A 24394-nucleotide genomic window follows, 5' to 3' on the forward strand; every position below is an offset into this window, starting at 1 on the left:
TAATCCATACAGTCAAAAGACTGAAAGTATTCCAGTGAGGGAATTTTTTTTTTATTTAAAAAAGGCCAAGTTAGTTTATCTGGCGTTCAATATACTAGATACAGTTAGGCCTGCGTTTCATACATCTGGAATTAGCAAACTAATGTGCTGGGGTTGGGAAAACATATATGTACCCATACTAGAATCTGTCAAAGAAAGCGGTACTCACATATAACAGTCATTCCATCTGTAATCCATACAGTCAAAAGACTGAAAGTATTCCAGTGAGGGGATTTTGCTTATAAAAAATAATATATTTCATTGTGGTGCGAGTTGAATCGCAACAATGAAGAAAAATACTATTAAGGGACGAGGACGCGGTCGTGGTGGTGTCCGTGGAGCCTCTGTTGCTGGTAGAGGACGTGGCCGTTCGGCCCCAGGCGCACACAGTAGGGAACGAACTCCCTCAACTAGCCGGCAGAATGTACCGCAATATCTCGTGGGGCCCAATGCCGCTCTTAGGATGGTAAGGCCTGAGCAGGTACAGGCATTAATCGATTGGGTGGCCGACAGTGCTTCCAGCACGTTCACCACATGGTCTTCCACCCAGTCTTCTGCGGAAAGCGCACAGGTGGCACCTGAAAACCAAGCCCATCAGTCTGTCACATCACCCCCAAGCATATCAGGGAAACGGTCTGAGCCACAAGTTATGCAGCAGTCTCTTCTTCTGTTTGAAGACTCTGCTTCCAGGGTTTCCCAGGGGCGTCCACCTAGCCCTTCCCCAGTGGAGGAAGACATACCATGCACTGACGCACAACCACTTATGTCTCCAGATGAAGAGGACATGGGAATACCACCACAGCAGAGTCACCGACTCTCTGATGATGACGAAACACAGGTGCTCACTGCCGCGTCTTTTTGCAGTGTGCAGACTGAACAGGAGGAGGTCAGGGAGGGAGACTGGGTGGAAGACGATGCAGAGGACGATGAGGTCTTAGACCCCACATGGACTGAAGGTCGTGGCGATGACTTTCACAGTTCAGAGGAAGAGGTAGTGGTGAGACCGAGACAACAGCGAAGCCAAAGAGGGAGCAGGGGGCCAAAGCAGACGAGCCGCCGCCCCCAGAGTTCGCCTGCTACTGGACATCGCCAACAGGGACCCAGCCCCACAAAGGCAGCTTCAAAGAGTTCCCTGGCATGGCACTTCTTTAAACAATGTCCTACCGACAAGACCCGAGTGACTTGCACGCTCTGCCATCAGAGCCTGAGGTGAGGCATTAACGTTCTGAACCTCAGCACAACCTGCATGACCAGGCATCTACATGCAAAGCATGAACTGCAGTGGGGTACACACCTTAAAAACCAGGCACTCGCTGAGGCTCCCCCTGCTCCCTCTACCGCTGCTGCCTCGGCTTCCGCCTCGAGAGGAATGTTGCCACCTGCCGAGCAGCAAACAGAGGATGTGCCACCGACACCACCACCACCGCCACCGTCAACTAGCGTCTCCACTATATCACACAGCAGCGTTCAGCTCTCAATATCTCAAACCTTAGAGAGGAAGCGCAAATTCCCCCCGAGTCACCCTCGAGCCCTTGGCCTGAACGCCAGCATTTCTAAACTGCTGGCCTTTGAAATGCTGTCATTCCGGCTGGTGGACACAGACAGCTTCAAACAGCTGATGGCCATGGCTGTCCCGCAGTATGTGGTTCCCAGCCGCCACTACTTCTTCAAGACAGCCGTGCCTTCCCTGCACATGCAAGTGTCCGATAAAATCAAGTGTGCACTGCGCAACGCCATTTGTGGCAAGGTCCACCTAACCACAGATACGTGGACCAGTAAGCACGGCCAGGGACGCTATATCTCACTAACTGCACACTGGATGAATGTAGTGGCGGCTGGGCCCCCGGCGGACAGTTCCTTGGCGCACGTCCTTCCGCCCCCTAGGATCGCAGGGCATCATTCTCTGCCTCCTGTAGCCTCCTCCTCCTACTCGGCTTCCTCCTCCACTGCTTCCACCAGCTCATCCGGTCAGCCACACACCTTCACCACCAACTCCAGCACAGCCCGGGGTAAACGTCAGCAGGCCATTCTGAAACTCATATGTTTGGGGGACAGGCCCCACAGCGCAAAGGAGTTGTGGCGGGGTATTGAACAACAGACCGACGAGTGGTTTCTGCCGGTGGGCCTCAAGCCAGGCCTGGTGGTATGCGATAATGGGCGAAATCTCGTGGCAGCTCTGGGACTAGCCGGTTTGACGCACATCCCTTGCCTGGCGCATGTGCTGAACTTGGTGGTGCAGAGGTTCATTCACCACTACCCCAACATGTCAGAGCTGCTGCATAAAGTGCGGGCCGTCTGTGCGCGCTTCCGCCGTTCACATCCTGCCGCTGCTCGCCTGTCTGCGCTACAGCGGAACTTCGGCCTTCCCGCTCACCGCCTCATATGCGACGTGCCCACCCGGTGGAACTCCACCTTGCACATGCTGGAGAGACTGTGCGAGCAGCAGCAGGCCATAGTGGAGTTTCAGCTGCAGCACGCTCGCGTCAGTCGTACTGCCGAACAGCACCACTTCACCACCAATGATTGGGCCTCCATGCGAGACCTGTGTGCCCTGCTGCGCTGTTTCGAGTACTCCACCAACATGGCCAGTGGCGATGACACTGTTATCAGCGTTACAATACCACTTCTATGTCTCCTTGAGAAAACACTTAGGGCAATGATGTTAGAGGAGGTGGCCCAGGTGGAGGAGGAGGAGGAGGATGAGGGCTCGTTTCTAACACTTTCGGGCCAGTCTGTTCGAAGTGGCTCAGAGGGAGGTTTGTTTAAGCAGCAGAGGACAGGTTCACAAGTCGCCAGCCAAGGCACTGTACTGGAGGACGAGGAGGATGAGGAGGAGGAGGTGGAGGGGGACGAGGATGACGCAAGTTCACAGCGGGGTGGCAGCCCAGGCCCATCACTGGTGCGTGGCTGGGGGGATACGGTGGATGATGACGATACGCCTCCCACAGAGGACAGCTTGTCCTTACCCATGGGTAGCCTGGCCCACATGAGCGAATATATGCTCCAATGCCTGTGCAACGACAGCAGAGTTGCCCACGTTTTAACGTGTGCAGACTACTGGGTGGCCACCCTGCTGGATCCCCGGTATAAAGACAATGTGCCCACTTTAATTCCTGAACTGGAGCGCGACCGTAAGATGCGCGAGTACAAGCGCACGCTGATAGAGGCGCTCTTGAGAGCATTCCCACATGTCACAGGGGAACAGGTGGAAGGTGAAGGCAGAGGAGTGGCAAGAGGTCGCCAACGCAGCTGTGTCACGGCCAGCTCATCTGAGGGCAGGGTTAGCATGGCAGAAATGTGGAAAAGTTTTGTCTCCACGCCACAGCTATCTGCACCGACACCTGATACGGAACGTGTTAGCAGGAGGCAGCATTTCACTAACATGGTTGAACAGTATGTCTGCACACCCCTCCACATCCTGACGGATGGTTCGGCCCCATTCAACTACTGGGTTTCGAAATTGTCCACGTGGCCAGAGTTAGCATGTTATGCCTTGGAGGTGCTTTCCTGCCCGGCGGCCAGCGTTTTATCTGAACGCGTATTCAGCACGGCAGGGGGCGTCATTACTGACAAGCGCAGCCGCCTGTCCACAGCCAACGTGGACAAGCTGACCTTCATAAAGATGAACCAGGCATGGATCCCACAGGACCTGTCCCTCCCTTGTGCAGAGTAGTCCTTATTAACTGCCTAAAACATGTCTTGTTGTGCTACGGGCCACTTCTTTATTTGATACAAATTTTATGAAACCCACAGTTGAATGAAACTCTTCTCTGTCTGGGCGCCGGGGCCTAACCAGATGAAAGTGGCCGGTTAAACTAACGGGTGACATGAAGCCATAACCTCTGCCATGCTACCTCTGTCTTCTGTCTGGGTGCTGAGGCCTAAGTCAAATAAAGCGGTCTTCTGCTGTGCTGGGGGATATGAAGCTAATCTCTGACCTCTCTCCTCTGTCTGGGTCCAAAGGCCTAAATCACTGAAAGAGGCCTTCTCCTGTGGTGTGTGATATGATGCCAGAATATGTGCTGTGGGGCCTCTCTCCTCTTCCTGGGTGCAGGGGTCAAATAAACTAAATTGTGGCCTACTCCTGTGGTGGTTGATATGATGCCTGATTCTCTGATGTGGAACCTCTCTCCTCTGTTTGGGTGAAGGGGTCAAAGTAACTAAATGGTGGCTTCTCCTGTGGTGGCTGATATGATGCCAGAATATGTGCTGTGGTGCCTCTCTCCTCTTCCTGGGTGCAGGGGTCAAAGTAACTAAATGGTGGCTTCTCCTGTGGTGGCTGATATGATGCCAGAATATGTGCTGTGGGGCCTCTCTCCTCTTCCTGGGTGCAGGGGTCAAAGTAACTCAATGGTGGCTTCTCCTGTGGTGGCTGATATGATGCCAGAATATGTGCTGTGGTGCCTCTCTCCTCTGTCTGGGTCCAAAGGCCTAAATCACTGAAAGAGGCCTTCTCCTGTGGTGTGTGATATGATGCCTGAATATGTGCTGTGGTGCCTCTCTCCTCTTCCTGGGTGCGGGGGTCAAAGTAACTCAATGGTGGCTTCTCCTGTGGTGGCTGATATGATGCCAGAATATGTGCTGTGGTGCCTCTCTCCTCTTCCTGGGTGCAGGGGTCAAAGTAACTCAATGGTGGCTTCTCCTGTGGTGGCTGATATGATGCCAGAATATGTGCTGTGGTGCCTCTCTCCTCTTCCTGGGTGCGGGGGTCAAAGTAACTCAATGGTGGCTTCTCCTGTGGTGTGTGATATGATGCCAGAATATGTGCTGTGGTGCCTCTCTCCTCTTCCTGGGTGCGGGGGTCAAAGTAACTCAATGGTGGCTTCTCCTGTGGTGGCTGATATGATGCCAGAATATGTGCTGTGGTGCCTCTCTCCTCTTCCTGGGTGCAGGGGTCAAAGTAACTAAATGGTGGCTTCTCCTGTGGTGGTTGATATGATGCCTGATTCTCTGCTGTGAAACCTCTCTCCTCCATCTGGGTGTAGGGGTCAAAGTCTTTCAAAGTCGCCTTCTCCTGTGCTGATTGATATAAAGCTGATGGTTGTGCCATCTGACATGGTTGCCAGGGTCTGATTCAATGGGGGCCTACTCCTGTGGTGGGTGATCTAAATGCCTGATTCTCTGCTGTGAAACCTCTCTCCTCCGTCTGGGTGTAGGGGTCAAAGTCTTTCAAAGTCGCCTTCTCCTGTGCTGATTGATATGAAGCTGATGGTTGTGCCATCTGACATGGTTGCCGGGGTCCCATTAAATTGGGGCCTACTCCTGTGGTGGGTGATCTAAATGCCTGATTCTCTGCTTTGAAACCTCTCTCCTCCGTCCGGGTGTAGGGGTCAAAGTCTGTCAAAGTCGCCTTCTCCTGTGCTGATTGATATAAAGCTTATGCTTGTGCCATCTGACATGGTTGCCGGGGTCTGATTCAATGGTGGCCTACTCCTGTGGTGGGTGATCTAAATGCCTGATTCTCTGCTGTGTAACCTCTCTCCTCCGTCTGGGTGTAGGGGTCAAAGTAACTAAATGGTGGCCTACTCCTGTGGTGGGTGATATGATGCCTGGTTCTCTGCTGTGGGACCTCTCTCCTTTGTCTGGGTGCTGTGGTCAAAATAATAGTAAGTGACCTTCTCCATTGGTGGGTGACTTGAAGCCTGATTCTGTGCTATGGGACCTCACTCCAATTAATATTGTTTAATTTTTATTTATTTTATGTTAACTCATCATTTCCCTATCTACATTTGTTTGCAGGGGATTTAACTACATTTTGCTGCCTTTTGCAGCCCTCTAGCCCTTTCCGGGTGTGTTTTACAGCCTTTTTAGTGCCCAAAAGTTCGGGTCCCCATTGACTTCTATGGGGTTCGGGTTCGGGATGAAGTTCGGGTCGAGTTCGGATCCCGAACCCGAACATTTTTCGAAAGTTCGGCCGAACTCGTCGAACCCGAACATCCAGGTGTTCGCTCAACTCTAGTTATATACCAATAATATACTTTATATAGTGCATTTGGGTAGTGCAGCATTTGTTTGCAGTTTTGCTGCGTTACCGCAGCTACACAGAGTAACAAACACTATTGAAACAAATAATTTCAAATGGTGTGATATACCAGTTTCTCCCCCAAAAAACTGATTGAAGCAGGGGTGTTAAATACCAATAATATACTTTCTATATAGTGCAAATTATTTGGGTAGTGCAGCATTTGTTTGCGATTTAGCTGCGTTACCGCAGCTACACAGAGTGATAAACGCTTTCGGAACAAATAATTTCAACTGGTGTGATATACTAGTTGCCCACCAAAAAAAATGATTGAAGCAGGGGTGTTATATACCAATAATATACTTTCTATATAGTGCATTTGGGTAGTGCAGCATTTTGTTTGCGGTTTTGCTGCATTACCGCAGCTACACAGAATGACAAATGTTATTGGAACAAATAATTTCTACTGGTGTGATATACCAGTTACCCCCCACCCCCCAAAAAAAAAAAAAAAAAATTCTTCCACAAATTCTGCTCTTCTATAGGGAGTTTTGTCACAGGGTAATTTTGAAAATGATAGGCAGAGGAAGAGGCAGGCCGTTCCGCATGGGTGGTAGGGTCGGGCGGGTGCACCAGGCCGGAGCCTAAGTGGGAATTTGCTGGAGGTGTGTGCGATAACTTCAAAGGACACACCAGACTTGGTTGAGTGACTCACTCAGACTTCCGCTTCTGCACCTTCATCATTCTCTCTATCTGCACCCGTTTCACTCTCTGCTGTGTGCATCCCTAAAGACACCACCTCAACCACCACCATATCCCCTCCGCTCGAGTCAGAGGAATTTTTTTTTTATCCATTCCAAGACTTTACCGATGTGCAGTCATTCTTGGAATCTGATCAGGAAGAGGAGGTATCAACGGTCGCCACCCAGCAGTCTGATGACAGTACCCAGATCAGCCTAAGGTGGGTGGACCCCGCTGTTGCTGCCTACTCCGAGATCTCTAATGTCAGTGGTGGTGAAGGTGACGATGATGACGCGTCGATGGACGTCACGTGGGTGCCCACAAGAGAGGAAGAGGAGGGGAGTTCAGAGAGACGGAGCAACAGATAGGGACGAGAAGGAGGAGAAGCAGGCAGAACTTACAGTGCACAGGAGGTAAAAAGCAGACTGCTAATGTATCTGGAACGAGCCATCCAACATGCACGGTCACATCTGGCGCTCCCAGGATGCCGGCACATGGCTCCGCAGTGTGTTTTGTTTTTTTACGTGTCCACTTCTAACAATAGTGTTGCCATCTGCAGCCTGTGCTATCAACGCATAAGTCACGGTAAGCCCAACACTCACCTAGGGATGACCGCCTTAAGATGGCACCTGGCCTCCCATCACCGAGCCCAGTGGGAGCAACACCATCAGAATCCACAAAGCCACTCTCCCGGCACTCCACGTCCTGCCTCTTCTCATTCTCCTTTCTCCTACTATTTTTCCTCCACTTCACCTTCCACCGTGCCATCGTCGCGTTCATCTGGCAAAAGGCAGGCTTCCGTGGCCCAAATGTTTGAGCGAATAAAGCTGATGACAACGGATAACCCTCTTGACCAACGGTTGAACACTGGCTTGTTGGAACTGCTAGCCCACCAACTACTGCCATATAAACTGGTGGACACGGAGGCTTTTAGAAAATCTGTGGCCATTGGCACAACCACAATGGAAGGTCCCCAGAAGGAAATATTTCTCCCAGAAGGGCATCCCTTAGCTATATGGCCACGTTCAGCGGCAAATGAATGTCTCTCCGGCACACTGTGTCGGTGCCAAGATACATCTGACCATAGACACGTGGTCTAGCAAACACGGTCAGGGAAGGTACATAACTTTTACTGCCCACTGGGTGAACCTTCTGACAGCCGTCAAGCATGCAATCCATGGAACCCATGTGGATTTGGTGTTACTGCCACAGATTGCATGCAGGCCTGCCTCTTCTTCGCCTCTTACTCCATCCTCTGTCTCCTCCTCGGCTGACTCCTCCTTTTCCACTGCTACTGCCTCTTCTGCTGTGCCCCCCAAGCTCCCAGAACCTATTCGATGTGCCAGGTGAGACGTTGCCATGCTGTGCTGCGGCTGTTGTGCCTGGAAGCCAAAAGCCATACTTGTCCTGCACTCCTTTCAGCTTTGCGGTCACAGGCCGATCAGTGGCTAACCCCGCTTAATTTGAGAGTTGGTAAAGTGGTGTGTGACAATGGTGCCAATCTGCTGAGCGCAGTGAAACAGGGCAAAATGACACGTGCGTATCCAAATTCCCCGGCCTGCAAGGAAAATCTCTGCCCATTTTAGATGATCTTAAACGTCCATGGCTCGCCTTGCTAACGTTCAGAGTCGACACCACCTGCCTGTTAGACGTCTGATTTGTGACTGCCCGACGTGCTGGAACTCCACCTTGTATATGCTTAATAGGCTGCTCCATCAGAAACGTGCAGCTAACGACTACCTGTATGAACTCTGCGGCAGGACAGGTTCTGGGAGCTTGTTTTTTGTGGCTGCTCATGCATGACACATGCAGACTTCTGCGCCATTTGATGAGATCACTGGTAAGTCGCAGCCAGGGCTCCATCAGTGACATCGTACCTTACGTCTTCTTTCTGGAGCGTGCATTGCGTCATGTCATTTATCAAGCCGTTGAGGAGCAGGAGCTGGAAGATGAGGAAGTCGCAATGCTGGATGAATTTCCAGGGAGGCTACTCCATCTCAGACAAGTCAACAGGAGTCTGAAAAGGAGTCAGAGTAGAATGGTGCCGGGGCAGAGGAGGAGCAAGAAGAGCATGCTTTAAACTTTTCTGGGATCCCTGGTGTTGTCCGTGGCTGGGGGGGGGGGGGGGACGACGACGACCGAGGACTACATTATCCTGGACGATGAGCAGGAGTCAGGCCACTCCACCGCTTCCAGTTGTGCAAATGGGGGCCTTCATGCTTTTGGTGTTTGAAGAGGGACCCCTGTATAAAAAGCATAAAGGGTAAGGCCCAGTACTGGGTGGCAACGTTCTTAGACCCCGGTACAAACACAAAATGGTGGACATGTTACCAGCATCACAGAGGGCTGTCAGAATACAGCACTTCCAGGCCTTGCTTCGAGAAATGCTGCATTCTGCTTTTGCGGGCGCTGGCAGAGGAATTTCCACTCAGAGAAACAGTTGCGGGTACCAATCCAACAGCGCATGCAAGAAGAGGACAGATTGAAGATGTGCTGGTCGCTTCGGATATGAGATCATTCTTGCAGCCAACCCATTGACAGCTGCCCTCCGGATCCAGCCTCAGGGAATGCCTAGACCAACAGGTGTCCGACTACATCGGGTTAACGGCCAATGTGGACGCTCTGAGAAGGGAAGAATCCCCGGACTCCTGGGTCTGCAGGCTTGACCTGTGGCCAGAGCTGGCACAATTTGACATGGAACTCTTGGCCTACCCCTTGTCCAGTGTCCTGTCTGAAAGGACATTCAGCGCAGCAGGGGGGATCGTGACCGATAAGCGCACTCGCCTAGCTCACGGCAGTGTAGACTACTTCACATTTCTAAAAATTTATGAGACATGGATCTCTGAGGAATTCAACACATGTGATGAGTCGACCACGTTTAATCGAATTTCCTAATGACAGCCCACAAATATCTGCCACTACCCAGAACAAATAATGGTCCCTGTCTTAGGTAAATACAGCGGTATAAAAGGCCTTTTCTGTCCGTTGAATACCTAATGCTTTGGGCCTCGGAGGAATTCAACACCTGTGATGACCATGTGTTTCATCTATTATCATTTTGGGTTTTTTCAAGAGGGGGAATTTTGTTAGCCATGTTTTTAATCCAATTTTACATTTTTTGTTCTTTTAAACATTTATATTTGACCTGTATTTGTACTGGCCTTTAGTAAAATAGATATCCATTGCCCATCTAATAGACCTCCAGCCACATACTTATTTGTTCTTTTATGTACGCTGAATGAATAATTTTTGGAGCCTGTAGTAACACTGGCATGCTTTAAAATTTATATCCAATGACCGTGTAATCTGCCTCCAGCCACATACTTACTTGTTCTTTTCAGTAAGCTGAATGCATAATTTTTGGGGCCTGTAGTACACTGGCCTGCTGTAAAATTGATATCCAATGACCATGTAATCTACCTCCAGCCACATACTTACTTGATCTTTTCTATACGGTGAATGCCTAATGTTTGGGGCCTGTGGCCTACAGTATAATTGTTGAGGCCTCGGAGGAATTCAACACCAGTGATGACCAAGTGTCATCGAATTTTAACTATTATCATTAGGGTTTTTTTCAAGAGGGGGGATTTTGCTAGCCATGTTTTTAATCCAATTTTATATTAGTTATTTTAAACATATGTATTTGATCTGTATTTGTTTTGGCCTGCAGTAAGATTGATATCCATTGACCGTGTAATATACTTCCGGCCACATAATCACTTGATCTTTTCTGTCCGGTGAATGCCTAATGTTTGGGGCCTGTGGCCTACAGTATAATTTTTATCCATTGACCGCATGTACCTCGAGCCACATAATCAGAATTTATTTTATGTCAGGTGAATGCCTAATTTTTAAGGCCCGTACTCCCGTGGCCTAAAATAAAAAATTTCTAGGCTCCAACAGGGCACATTTCTGTGAATTTCCCTTTAAGACGCATAAAAATGTCCCCTGATTAAGATACATATTTTTTGTTGGAATTTTTGTCATTGATTATGTCACTGTCCATGTTGTGGGACTATTTGTACACTTCTACTAAGTATTTGGTGGCTGCAAATATGAGCTAAAGGTTTTTCAAGTTTGCCTGCCATTAAAGTGAATGGGGCCCGCCGCAAAGGCAACTTTTGATTGCGTTCGCGAACCGTCCCGGACGATGTTCGTCCATCACAATAGGCAACTAAACTAGTGTTGATCGAGCAACAAAGTGCTTGGGTGCTCGGGGCGAACATCTTGGAATGATTGGGTGCTCTATCGAGCACCCGACCACAATGGAAGTCAATGTGAGAACCAGAGCATTAAACCAGGCACCCCCTGCTCTGAAGATTGGAGGGTGTCTGGTTCATAGTAAAATGTCAGAAATTGATGGAAACACACCTGAAATGGTTGGGGAACAACATGGGGAGGATGTCTGGATGCATCTTGGACTTCCAGGTCGCTGCTGGGAACGATGTTGTCCGAGTAGTAGGCCACTTTTAGAGACTGACAATAATACGCACCAAACCGAAGATAAAATCGATTTTATAGAAAAAATTGTTAGGAAACATTCTTTCCTATATATTTATTTGTATATAAAGTGCAAGTGCTGCCAAAAATTACAAGGAAGAGGCACTCCGATATAACCTATATATCACATAAAGGACGGTCTCATTTACATTGTGGTACAATTGTTCAGGTAGTGGGACTCCTACACTCATAAAGCCTATGCACTAAGCGAAAGGGCTGCCAAAAATTACAAGGAAACGGCACTCCAATATACCCTTTATTACACATCAAGGAGGGCACCATACACACTTGAAAAATTATGATTGATGGCCTGCTGGTGAGCTGACCCTCTAAAAAATTATATATGATGACCTGGAGGTGAGCTGACCCTCTAAAAATTTATATGCGAGGGCCTAAAGGTGAGCTGACCATGTATAAAATTATATGCAAGGGCCTGTGAAGTTTGCAGATAGCTGGAACTTATGAATAAACGAGCGACTGGCTTGATCCCAAACTAAGGAGCTTATAGGTGAGCCCTATAAAACCCTAAGAGCTCTCCCTGACTGCTATGCACATTCAAGAATCTCGATGGTAGACGATTGCATGCCCACGTACCTAGGTCTGTGTGACACCTGAAAACCCTATAATAGCGAGGGGACACGACCACCAGCTCCCTGCACTTAATACGGATGGAGTCAGGGTCACCTAGAATTAAGCCAGCAAGGAAACACAATAAAGTAAAGGACTCCAGCAGTGAACACTTCATCCAGGAAGTAGTATAAACTGCAAAGTGAGGCAGTATGGGAGGGAATATAAAGGAAGATGATTAGTCTAAATAAGTGACACCTGGCAGAAGGAAAGGAGATGAGAAAGTGAAACCAAAACAAAGAACATCATACAAGAGGTAGAGAAGAACGTCTGCCAGACCTCTCACAGAACTGGCGGTGACAGTACCCCTCCCTCTACGGGTGGACTCTGGAGCCCACCTTCTCAGGATAAGACCTATGAAATGCCTTGATGAGACGAGTGGCCTTAATGTCCACCACTGGGACCCACATCCTCTCCTCAGGACCATAACCCTCCCAATGAAAGAGGTACTTAAGAGAACCGCGGATAATGCGAGAATCCACAATCCTAGAGATCTGAAATTCAAGATTACCATCAACAATAATCGGAGGAGGAGGCAAAGAGGAGGGTACAGTGGGTTGGACATAAGGTTTTAATAGGGACTTGTGAAAAACATTATGGATCTTCCAGGTCTGAGGAAGATCAAGACGGAAGGCAACGGGATTGATGACGGACAAGATCTTGTAAGGCCCAATAAACTTAGGACCCAACTTCCAGGAGGGAACCTTCAGTTTGATATTCTTTGTAGACAACCACACCAGATCACCCACATTCAGGTCCGGACCAGGCACACGTTTCTTATCTGCCACATGATTATATCTCTCACTCATCCTCATCCTCATCCATCCAGATTACCCTGAATCTTTTGCCAAATAAATGACAAAGACTAGGAAAATCTCTCCTCATCAGAGAATGCCCCAAACTGCGGATGAAACCCATATGCACCAAAAAATGGTGACTTATCAGAGGACTCCTGGCGACGGTTATTTAAAGCAAACTCAGCAAGGGACAAAAAAGAATACCAATCCTCCTGATTCTCCGCCACAAAACAGCACAGATATGTCTCCAGATTCTGATTGACGCGTTCGGTCTGACCATTCGACTGCGGGTGAAAAGCAGAAGAGAACGACAACCGAACCCCCAAGTGAGAACAGAAGGCCTTCCAGAATCTGGAAACAAATTGTGTGCCCCTATCAGAAACTATGTCTAAAGGAATGCCATGCAATTTAACAATATGATCAACAAACGCTTCCGCCAGCATCTTAGCATTGGGTAACCCAGGAAAGGGAATGAAATGTGCCATTTTGCTAAAACGGTCCACTACCACCAGAATCACAGTCTTCCCCGAGGAACGAGGCAGGTCCGTAATGAAGTCCATGGACAGATGCGTCCAAGGACGGGAAGGAATGGGTAACGGGAGGAGAGAACCCGATGGCCGTGAATGAGGGACCTTGGCACGAGCGTAGGTCTCGCAGGCTGCCACAAAACCCTCAACCATCTTACGAAGAGCCGGCCACCAGAATCTCTGAGCAACGAGATCCACTGTGGCTCTACTCCCCGGGTGCCCAGCAAGGACAGTATCGTGGTGCTCCTTAAAAACCTTGTGTCATAAAGCGAGAGGCACAAACAACCTCCCAGGAGGACAAAGATCAGGAGCCTCTGCCTGGGCTGCCTGAACCTCTGCCTCCAAATCAGGATAAAGAGCAGAGACGACCACCCCTTCAGCCAAAATGGGACCCGGGTCTTCAAAGTTCCCCCCTCCCGGAAAACAACGTGACAGGGCATCCGCCTTCACATTTTTAACCCCAGGGCGGAACGTAACAACAAAATTAAACCTAGAAAAGAACAAAGACCATCTGGCCTGTCTCGGGTTCAGACACTTAGCCGATTCCAAGTAGGCCAGATTCTTATGGTCGGTAAACACAGTAATAGGGTGTCTGGCTCCCTCTAACCAATGGCGCCATTCCTCAAAAGCTAATTTGATGGCCAACAACTCCCTATCTCCCACATCGTAATTTCTCTCTGCAGAGGAGAGTTTCCTTCAGAAAAAGGCAAACGGTCGCCAGGGGCGTACACAGAAATCATTGGGTCCCATAGCAAGAATTTAAATTGGGCCCCCATGCCCGTTCCTAGTCCCTCCTACTATACGCCCTGGCTCCTCTCACTACCCTCCCTACCTTCTCCCCTACCCCACCTCATGCAGAAGTATTTTGTTCTACAAAATGGCAGTACTCATGCCGGAACCCAACAGACACATTATAGAGAATGGGATCTGGTAGGTCCCGGCCGTGTTCAGCATATATTGACAAGAATCTGGGGCATTACATGATGTAATACCACCCAACTTTCATGCTCTCCAGCATGGCACATGTGCAGAGACATGAGAAAAGTTTGAGGAAGTGAGTGCCCCCCTTCCCGTATTCTCTGTGTCATGCAGGACGGCTGTTAGACACTGACATTACTCGCTATCCTGCATGACACATGTCCAAAGACAGGAGTCTCTGGGAAAGCTGGGTGAACCCCTCCCCCTGCCTTTCCATGTTCTTATTATCTGCATTCATGCCTTGCAGGATAGCAGGAAATCTGAGTGACATTGCATGATGTAATAGCACCCAGCTTTTTTGTTGTTCTGCATGGTACATGTGGAGAGACATGAGAATAGTCTGAGAAAGCTGAACTCCCACCTTCCTTCATATCTTCTCATGCCTCTGCACTTGTGCCATGCAGGACATCAGGAAAGCTGAGTCACATTACATAATAGAACCCAGCTTTCCTCCTGTTCTGAATGGCATATGTGCAGAAGAATAGCCTGGGAAAGCTGAGTGACCCCCCCCCCCTCCACACACACACGCACACACACACACCTCTGCACCGTCCTCACCTACAAGTGGTCACTTCCTTCATTACTGGTGGGGTTGTGGCAATCCAGAGGAATCAGGTGGGGGGCGGAGCTAGCAGGTGGGAGGCGGAGCTAGCAGTCGGGGAGATGAGGCTGGGCTAGCAGACGGGAGACAGTTAGGAAGATAGATGGGGGCGGGGACTCTCTTCCACTGCAGGCCCCCCTTCCTCACGGGCCCCATAGCAGCAGCATGGTCTGCCTATATGGTAGGTACGCCACTGACGGTCGCCATTTGGCAGGAGAGGCACCCTGAGATAAGACCGCACCCACACCCACCTCAGAAGCATCCACCTCAACAATAAAAGGTAGAGAGACAACAGGTTGTACCAAAATGGGAGCGGAAGCAAAACTCTCTTTAATACTAGAAAAGGCTTTAAGCGCATCTACCGACCACGAGGATAAATCCACCCCCTTTTTAGTCATATCAGTGAGTGGCTTAACAACAGAGGAATAATTCAAAATGAACTTTCTGTAATAATTGGCGAAACCCAAAAACCGCATCAGCGCCTTCTGATTCTCAGGAAGCTCCCAATCAAGCACAGCGCGGACCTTCTCAGGGTCCATCCGAAAACCAGAAGCGGAGAGAAGAAAACCAAGAAATTGAATCTCCGGAACCACAAACACACATTTTTCCAGTTTAGCGTACAATTTATTCTCCCGCAGAATCAGCAAGACCTGACAGGTGGTCCCGATGAGTCTTGAAATCAGGAGAAAAAATTAAAATGTCATCTAGATACACCAGTACAAATTTCCCCATTAAATGATAAAAAATGCTGTTCACAAATGTTGGAAGACGGCCGGAGCATTCATCAAACCAAAGGGCATAACCAAATTCTCGAAATGACCCTCAGGGGTATTGAAGGCCGTCTTCCATTCGTCCCCTTCCCTGACCCTGACTAAGTTGTATGCCCCTCTTAAATCCAACTTAGAAAAAACTTTAGCCCCAACAATCTGGTTAAACAGGTCCGGGATCAGAGGAAGCGGATATGGGTCACGAATCGTGATACGGTCCAGCTCCCTGAAATCCAGACAAGGTCTTAAAGAAGCATCTTTTTTCTTAACAAAAAAAAAAAACAGCGGCAACAGGTGACTTCAAGGGTCGGATTTGTCCCTTTCTCAGGCTCTCAGAGATATAAGTACGCATAGCGACCCTTTCAGATTGGGAGAGATTGTATAGTCGTGATTTTGGCAACTTGGCGCCTGGGATGAGATTAATAAGGCAGTCGTACTCCCGTTGCGGGGGCAACTCCTGGACACCACTCTCGGAAAAAACATCCGAAAATTCAGAGAGAAAAGATGGCACAGTCTTGGTAGAAACCTCTGAAAGAGATGCTGTGAAGCAATTCTCTCTGCAAAACTCACTCCAACCATTTATTTGCCTTGCTTGCCAATCAATGGTGGGGTTATGTTTAGTGAGCCAGGGTAGCCCCAACACTAGAGGAGTAGGTAATCTGCTTAAGACGAAACATGACATATCCTTAACATGAGTGTCACCCACAGTCAAACGGATATTGTGAACTATGCCCTTTAACGATCTTTGAGAAAGTGGAGCGGAATCGATAGCAAAAACAGGTATATCCTTTTCCAAAGTGCATACCTGGAAACCATGCGTTGTTGCAAATTGATTATCAATGAGATTGACAGCTGCTTCACTATCTACAAAAATCTCACAAACAATGTTCTTGCTGTCTAGCACCACCCTGGCAGGTAGGAGAAAATGGGAACTACAAGCAAACTTCAAACCTTCAATTTCCGCATCAACCTTGACAATAGTAGCAAATGAAAAGGTTTTAGAGGGTTTTTTTTCTTTTTGTTTTGTTTTTATTACCCTCAGAAAACTTCATGAATCTCCTAGAGGGGCAAACATTAGCTAAATGATTTATACCCCCCACAACAGAAACAAACCCTCCTCTGAGAGCTGAATCCTCTACTATCAGAGGCAAGCAAACCCAGCTGCATGGCCTCCTCCTCAGAGGGGATTGAGACAGACTGAGACCCCTGCGCACTGAATGAGACAGTCCCACTGTCCTTGGGCTGAATATGACAGGAAAGAGTAGTCTCCTCTCTCTCTCTAAGACGCCTGTCAATACGAACAGCTAGAGACATGGCTGACCCTAACGACGCTGGTCTCTCATGAAAAGCGAATGCATCTTTAAATCTTTCCGAAAGATCATGGCAAAATTGACTTCGGAGTGCAGCATCATTCCAACCAGTATCAGCTGCCCATCTTCGAAATTCAGAACAATATATCTCTGCTGAGTGTTTACCCTGGCATAAAAAAAACGCAGTTTAGATTCAGCCAGAGCAATACGATCCGGGTCATCATATATCTGCCCCAGGGCTACAAAGAATTCATCCACCGATCGGAGGGGCCGTGCACCCACCGGCAGAAAAAGGCCCAAGAGTGAGCATTATCCCTGATCAGCGAGATGATGATCCCCACCCTCTGCTCCTCATCACCAGAGGAATGGGGAAGTAGGCGAAAATGAAGTTTGCAAGCCTCTCTAAAGCGAGAACGTATTCGGAAGCGAGATCTTAGGCTCGGAACAAACTCCATGAACGCCAGCAGAACCGGTCACCTGAAACTGAGACACAGTTTTACGGAGAGCTGCTACCTCCAGCGAAAGACCTTGCATGCGGTCAATCAAGGCTGAAACCGGATCCATGCTTAAGACGGTTATGGCGGTTAATAATGTCACGGGTGAAGTTTGCAGATAGCTGGAACTTATGAATAAACGAGTGACTGGCTTGATCCCAAACTAAGGAGCTTATAGGTGAGCCCTATAAAACCCTAAGAGCTCTCCCTGACTGCTATGCACATGCAAGGGTCTCGATGGTAGACGATTGCATGCCCACGTACCTAAGTCTGTGTGACACCTGAAAACCCTATAATAGTGAGGGGACACAACCACCGGCTCCCTGCACTTAATACGGACGGAGTCAGGGTCACCTAGAATCAAGCCAGAAAGGAAACACAATAAAGTAAAGGACTTATCTGAGCAAACAGCAGAAGCAGCCTCCAGCAGTGAACACTTCATCCAGGAAGTAGTATAAACCGCAAAGTGAGGCAGTATGGGAGGGAATATAAAGGAAGATGATTAGTCTAAATAAGTGACACCTGGCAGAAGGAAAGGAGATGAGAAAGTGAAACCAAAACAAAGAACATCATACAAGAGTTAGAGAAGAACGTCTGCCAAACCTTCTCACAGAACTGCCGGTGACACTAACCCTGTAAAAGATTGTAGGTGTGGGCCTGCTGGTGAGCTGACTGTGTGAAACATTATATGCGATGGCCTGTAGATGAGCTCACCCTATAAAAGATTGTAGGTGAGGGCCTACAGGTGAGCTGACCCAGTAAAACATTAGATGCGAGGGCCTACAGGTGAGCTGACCCTGTAAAACATTGTATGCGAGGGCCTACAGGTGAGCTGACTCTATAAAAAATTGTAGGTGAGGGCCTGCAGGTGAGCTGACCCTGTAAAAGAGTGTAGGTGAGGGCCTACATGTGAGCTGATCCTCTAAAAAATTATATGCGAGGGCCTATAGTTGAGCTGACCCTATAAAAGATTGTAGGTGAGGACCTGCTGGTGAGCTGACCCTGTAAAATATTATATGCAAGAGCCTTTCGGTGAGCTGACCCTGTAAAACAGAATATACGAGGGCCAGCAGGTGATCTGACCCTATAATACATTATATGCGAGGGCCTGTAGGTGAGCTGACCCTGTAAAACATTTTATGCGAGGGCCTATAGGTGAGCTGACCCTGTAAAAGATTGTAGGTGAGGGCCTACAGATGAGCTGACCCTATAAAACATTATATGCGAGGGCCTGTAGGTGAGCTGACCCTGTAAAAGATTGTAGGTGAGGGCCTGTAGGTGAGCTGACCCTTTAAAAGATTAAATACGAGGGCCTGCAGATGAGCTGACCCTGTAAAACATTATATGCGAGAGCCTGTAGGTGAGCTCACCCTGTAAAAGATTGTAGGTGAGGGCCTGCAGGCGAACTGACCCTGTAAAACATTATATGCGAGGGACTGTAGGTAAGCTGACCCTGTAAAACATTTTATGAGAGGACATATATGTGAGGGCATTATATGTGATGAATAAGCATGTTGATATGATGGAAGAGGAGGAGGAGGATGAGATTGTAGGTGAGTGCCTATAGGTGAGCTGACTCTGTAAAAGATTATATGCAAGGGCTTATAGTTGAGCTCACCCTGTAAAACATTGTAGGTGAGGGCCTGCAGATGAGCTGACCCTGTAAAAGATTATATGTGATGGCCTGCAGGTGAGCTGACCCTGTAAAACATTATATTCGAGGGCATATATGTGAGGGCATTACTGTACATGCGACGAATAAGCATGTTGATATGATGGAAGAGGAGAAGGAGGATGAAAAAAGGAAGATTTAACCAGCTACCCTTTTTTGTGTTGGAAGGGGTGCATGGGAATACAGTGTATTCAGTACATTAAAAAATAACAAATTTAAAGTGCCTTTATGTTCATCAGCTTTCCTGTGGTGGAGTCAAGAAGTCAGGGTCAATCCAGGCCTTGTTCATTTTTATAATGTCATCCTGTCAGCATTTTCAGTTGACAGGCGGATATGCTTATCTGTTATAATGCCACCAGAAGCACTAAATACCAGCTCTGACAAAATGCTGGCGGCAGGGCAGTCCAGCACCTCCAAGGCGTAGAGGTCCAGTTCGTGCCACGTGTCCAGCTTGGACACCTAGTAGTTGTAAGGCACTGACGGATCATTGAGGATGCTGACACAGTCTGCTACGTACTCCTTTACCATATTCCAAAATTTTTCCCTCCTTGTGACAGTAGGCCACGCATCAGGGTGAGTGTGCTGGCAGGGTGTCATGAAACTCTCCCAGGCTTTGGATGGTGTTGCCCTGCCTCTGTTGTAACTTCTATGTGTTCCCCTTGTCTCCCCTCCTCGGTTGCCCAAGGAACTACTGACTCTGCCGCCAGCGTTGTCGGATGGAAATTTTTGGAGCAATTTTTCAACAAGGACCTTCTGGCATTGCACTGTTTTGCTCGTCCTCTCCACCAGAGGAATGAGAGATAAGAAGTTCTCTTTTTAGTGGGCGAACAACCAGTAATCCATGTTATCTAAAATGCATATAACATGCGGGTCGCGGGAAAGGCAGCCTAACAGCCACGTGTGCCAGAGTACCAACAGGCAAGACTTCGCTGTCGTCATCAGGAGGATGACTCTCAATTTCCTCATCCTCTTCCTCCTCTTCTGCCCACCCACGCAGAACAGATGGAATTAAACTTCCATGGGTATTTCCCTCTGTGGCGGAGGCAACCGTCTCCTACTCCTCCTCCTCTTCATCGTACAATTCGTGCTGAGAAGACAAACTGAGGGTGGTCTGGCTATCCCCCTGTGTAATGTCTTCCCACCATTTCCACATTTTCCACATGCAAAGCGTCGTCCTCAATTGTGAGCAGCGAGCGTTTGAGTAGTCACAGAAGTGGTATGGTGACACTGATGATAGCGTTATCGCCGCTCACCATCTGTGTTGATTACGCAAAGTTTCCTAAAACCTCACATAGGTCAGACAGCCATACCCACTCCTCACTTGTGAATAGCGGAAACTGACTGGAAAGGCGACAACCATGTTGCAGCTGGTATTCCACTACTGCCCTCTGCTGCTCACAAAGCCTTGCCAACATGTGGAACGTCGAGTTCCAGCGCATGCTCACGTCGCACAACAGCCGGTGAGCTGGCAATTTCCAGTGCTGCTGCAGCATTGATAGGCCGGCTGAAGCTGTCGATGACTTGCAGAAATGTGCACACACACTGCACATCTTTACCAGTAGCTCAGGCAAATTGGGGTAGGTTTTGAGGAACCGCTGAACCACTAAGTTTAAGACATGGGCTAGGCATGGGATGTGTGTGAGCTTGCCAAGCTCCAAAGCCACCAAGTTACGGCCATTATCAAACACAAACATGCCTGGTTCTAGGTTGAGTGGCGAGAGCCACAGTTCAGTCTGGTCTCTTATCCCCTGCCATAGCTCTGCGGCTGTGTGCTGCGTGTCACCTAAGCAGATCAGATTAAGCGTGGCCTGTTGCCGCTTCCCCACTGCAGTGCTACACTGCTTCCAGCTCCTGACTGATGGCTGACTTTTGCTGCACGCGGATAATTTGGAGGTGGAAGTGGAGAAGGAGGCTGAGGAGGAGAAGTGGGGATTGGAGCCACTAACGTAGGTGCTGGCGGAAACCCTGATCGACGTAGGGCCTGCAATCCTTGGTATCGGTAGCACCTGTGCAATCCCAGGGTACGACTCGCTCCCAGCCTCCACAACGTTCACCCAGTGTGCCGTCAGGGAAATATAGCATCCCTGGCCATATGCACTATGTGTCCGTGGTTAAGTGGACCTTTGCAGTAACTGCGTTGGTCAGGGCTCCTTGGAATATCCGAGTGTGGGATCACTTGTTTGCCCAGAATTTCCATGGTGGGAGGAAGGAGGATCAGGGTGAGGATTGTGTTGAGCAGACTCTTGGCTACTGAGACTGGACTTGGTGGAAGACAGGGTGGTGCTCAACCGACTGGAAGCATTATCTGCTGCAATCCAACTGACCACCTGGCCGCACTAGTCTGACTTCAAGAGTGGTGTCCTGCGCCGCCCTGCAAACTGGGACATGAAGCTAGGTATCGTGGATGAGTGTTTTTCTTGTGCTCTGGCAGCAGGCACAGTTTCACCGTGCCCAGGGCCACGGCCTCTGCGTGCATCATCAGCATCACGGCTACTTCTCCGTCCCTTACTGCTCGCCTTCTTCATATTAAATGTTATATATGATTGAATTTCTGTCACACGTACAGTAGCGTAGGATTTGGAATTGTATGCACAAACAAATTTAAAAAGGTATTTGAGATATGGAAACATCACCCAGGAGATTTACCGCAGATAATGTCAATGCTGTCACCAGCGGCCAATAAAAAATTACAGGTAATGTCACAGGTATTTGGGATTAGGGAACGTTATACAGGAGAGGTACCAACGGTAATGTCACTGTCCGCAGTGTCTACGGATGTCACAGATATCTTTTGGATGCGCACATGCTACACTGCAGATGTGGCACTGGTAATGTCACTGTCAGAAGCAGACACCGTCTATTGAAAAAGTACACACTTTACACTGGAGATCTGGCGCAGCTAATGTCATTGTCCGCAGCGGACACCGTCTGCGGAAAAATTACACTGAATGTCACAGATATTTTTGGGATGCGTACACGTTACACAGGAGAAGTAGTGCAGATAATGTCGCTGTCTGCAGCGGCCTAACTACAATGAAATAGGCCACTGAACCCTTTTGCCCCAAATAACTGCACCAGTGAAGTGCGTATATTTTTTACTTTCTGTACGCTTTCAACAAATATAACTGCAGAAGTGAACCTGCGTATAGATTTTTCTTGTTTAAAAAGATATATAAGCCACTAAAGGCTTTTCAACATAGCACTTGCACCCCAAGAACAAATTGCTGGAATGACAGAGCTGTATAATGGCTATTTGGACCCCCAAATAATATTTCCCTGCACTTGTAAATCACTTTTCTAGCACTGTCCCTAGCACCGTCTAACATCTCTCCCTGCACTAAGATGCTGTGAAATGATTCCTCCCTATCCTTTCCCTGCACTTGTAAATCACTTTTCTAGCACTGTCCCTAGTGCCTTCTGACATCTCTCCCTGCACTTATATTCTGTGAAAATGACTCCTCCCTAGCCTTTCCCTGCACTTATAAATCATTTTTTTCAGTTTTTTTTTCACAATCAGGATTTTTTAATTGCTGTCCCTAGCGCCTTCTCACGTCTGTCCCCGCACTCAGATGCTTGAAAATGTCTGACTCTAAGATGGCCGCCGTATTTATTGGGCTGTGACATCACAAGGCTGGCTGGCTGCTGATTGGCTGCATGCATGGCATCATTATTATGCATGGCCCACTTTCCCAGAGTTCCTTGTCCCATGTCCTCACACGTGTAGCTGCTATTTTAGGAAAAACTGTGATTCTTTACCACGAAGCGTAAGGAAATTTGCATTTGTTGGGAATCAAATTTTTACTGAAATTCGGATCGAATTCCACTTCGTCTGATTCGATTCGCTCATATCTAGTTATAACTTTGGAATGCTTTTACATATCCATGAAATTCTGAGATTGTTTTCTCATGACACATTCTACTTCATGATATTGGTAAATTTAAGTCAATATTTTTCATCTTTATTTTTTTTTAAATCTAAAATTTACCAAAAGTTTGGAAAAATTCACTGGTCAATCTCAGAATAGTATCACCATTAAAATGCAATGCACTTTAGGGATAGTGCTTTGAAATTTGAAAGCAATCAAAAAGCTGTCTGTTATAGTCCCCTTGTGGGACTATTAAGTGGTGAAAAAAAGTTAATAAAAAAATCCCATAAAAAATTACGTTTTTTTTCCATTGAAAATACTCTTTCCCCATATGTTTGGTATTGTCACGTCCGTAACGACCCGGACTGCATAAATATCATGTAAATTATCCCCTACGGTAAATGCCGTAAAAAATAAAAATAAATAACTGAATTGCTAATTTATTCTTAGTTGCCACCGAAAAAACGCAATAATAAGCGATCAAAAAGCGCCATTTACTCCAAAATGATACCAATGAAAAATACAAGTCGTCCCACAAAAATAAAGCCCTCACACAACTCCATAGAAATAAAAAAGCTTATTGGTCTTATGAAGCGGCAATGCAAAAAAAAATATTCTTTTAGAAAAAAAGGGGTTTTATTGCAATTTCTTTTAAAAATTTAAGCAAAACTATATGTATTTGGTATCACTGTAATCATACTGACCCAGATAAAAAAGATATTATGTTATTTAAACCGAAAAATGAACGTAAAAATGCAGTGGCAGTATTGCTGTTTTTCCCATCTCTCTCCCAGAAAGAGTTAATAAATGTTAATCAGAAAGTTATGTGTACCCCAAAATGGCGCCATTAAAAACTACAACTTATCCTGCAAAAAACAAGCCCTTATAAAGCTATATAGACGAAAAATAAAAAAGTTATAGCTCTTGGAACACGACGATGAAAAAAGGTAGAAAAACGCTCAGTCAGTAAGGCCCAAAACAGGCTGGTCACTAAGGGGTTAATTAATTTACTAACCTGTAAATCCCTCTACAACAGCAATCACCTCCACCAAAAAATTTCTGTAGCTGTAAATAAGATTTGTGAAACATTCTAGAGGAACTATTGAACTATTCTTCTCTACAATTATGTTTTATTTCACCAATATTCTGGGATGCCTTGTGTGCTTAGCCCCTTTCAGTTCATACAGTACCACAGCTTCTTGATAGGGTTAGTTTTGGTGCTGCAGTTCTCCAGAACAGGGTCACTGCAAAAGGTTAACTATCATAATATTGTTTTGTTGAGTAAAAGTGTTTTGATTTACTGTATTTGTGCACCCAACAGCATTGCATGGATAAGTTAGGGCTAACACCTTGACAAAACCATTTTAGGTTGCCAGGAGATGGACTTAGGTCCACCCCCTGGTTATTCAGTGTAGAGAGTCTGTGCTTAGTTAAGGAAGAGAGAGGACCTACTTATGCTTACTTCTCAGAGCTGGTTCTGAGCTTAGAGAAACACCACCTTTGAGGCATATAA

The sequence above is a fragment of the Bufo bufo genome, chromosome 4 (genome assembly GCF_905171765.1).
Source record: "Bufo bufo chromosome 4, aBufBuf1.1, whole genome shotgun sequence".
Taxonomy (NCBI): domain Eukaryota; kingdom Metazoa; phylum Chordata; class Amphibia; order Anura; family Bufonidae; genus Bufo; species Bufo bufo.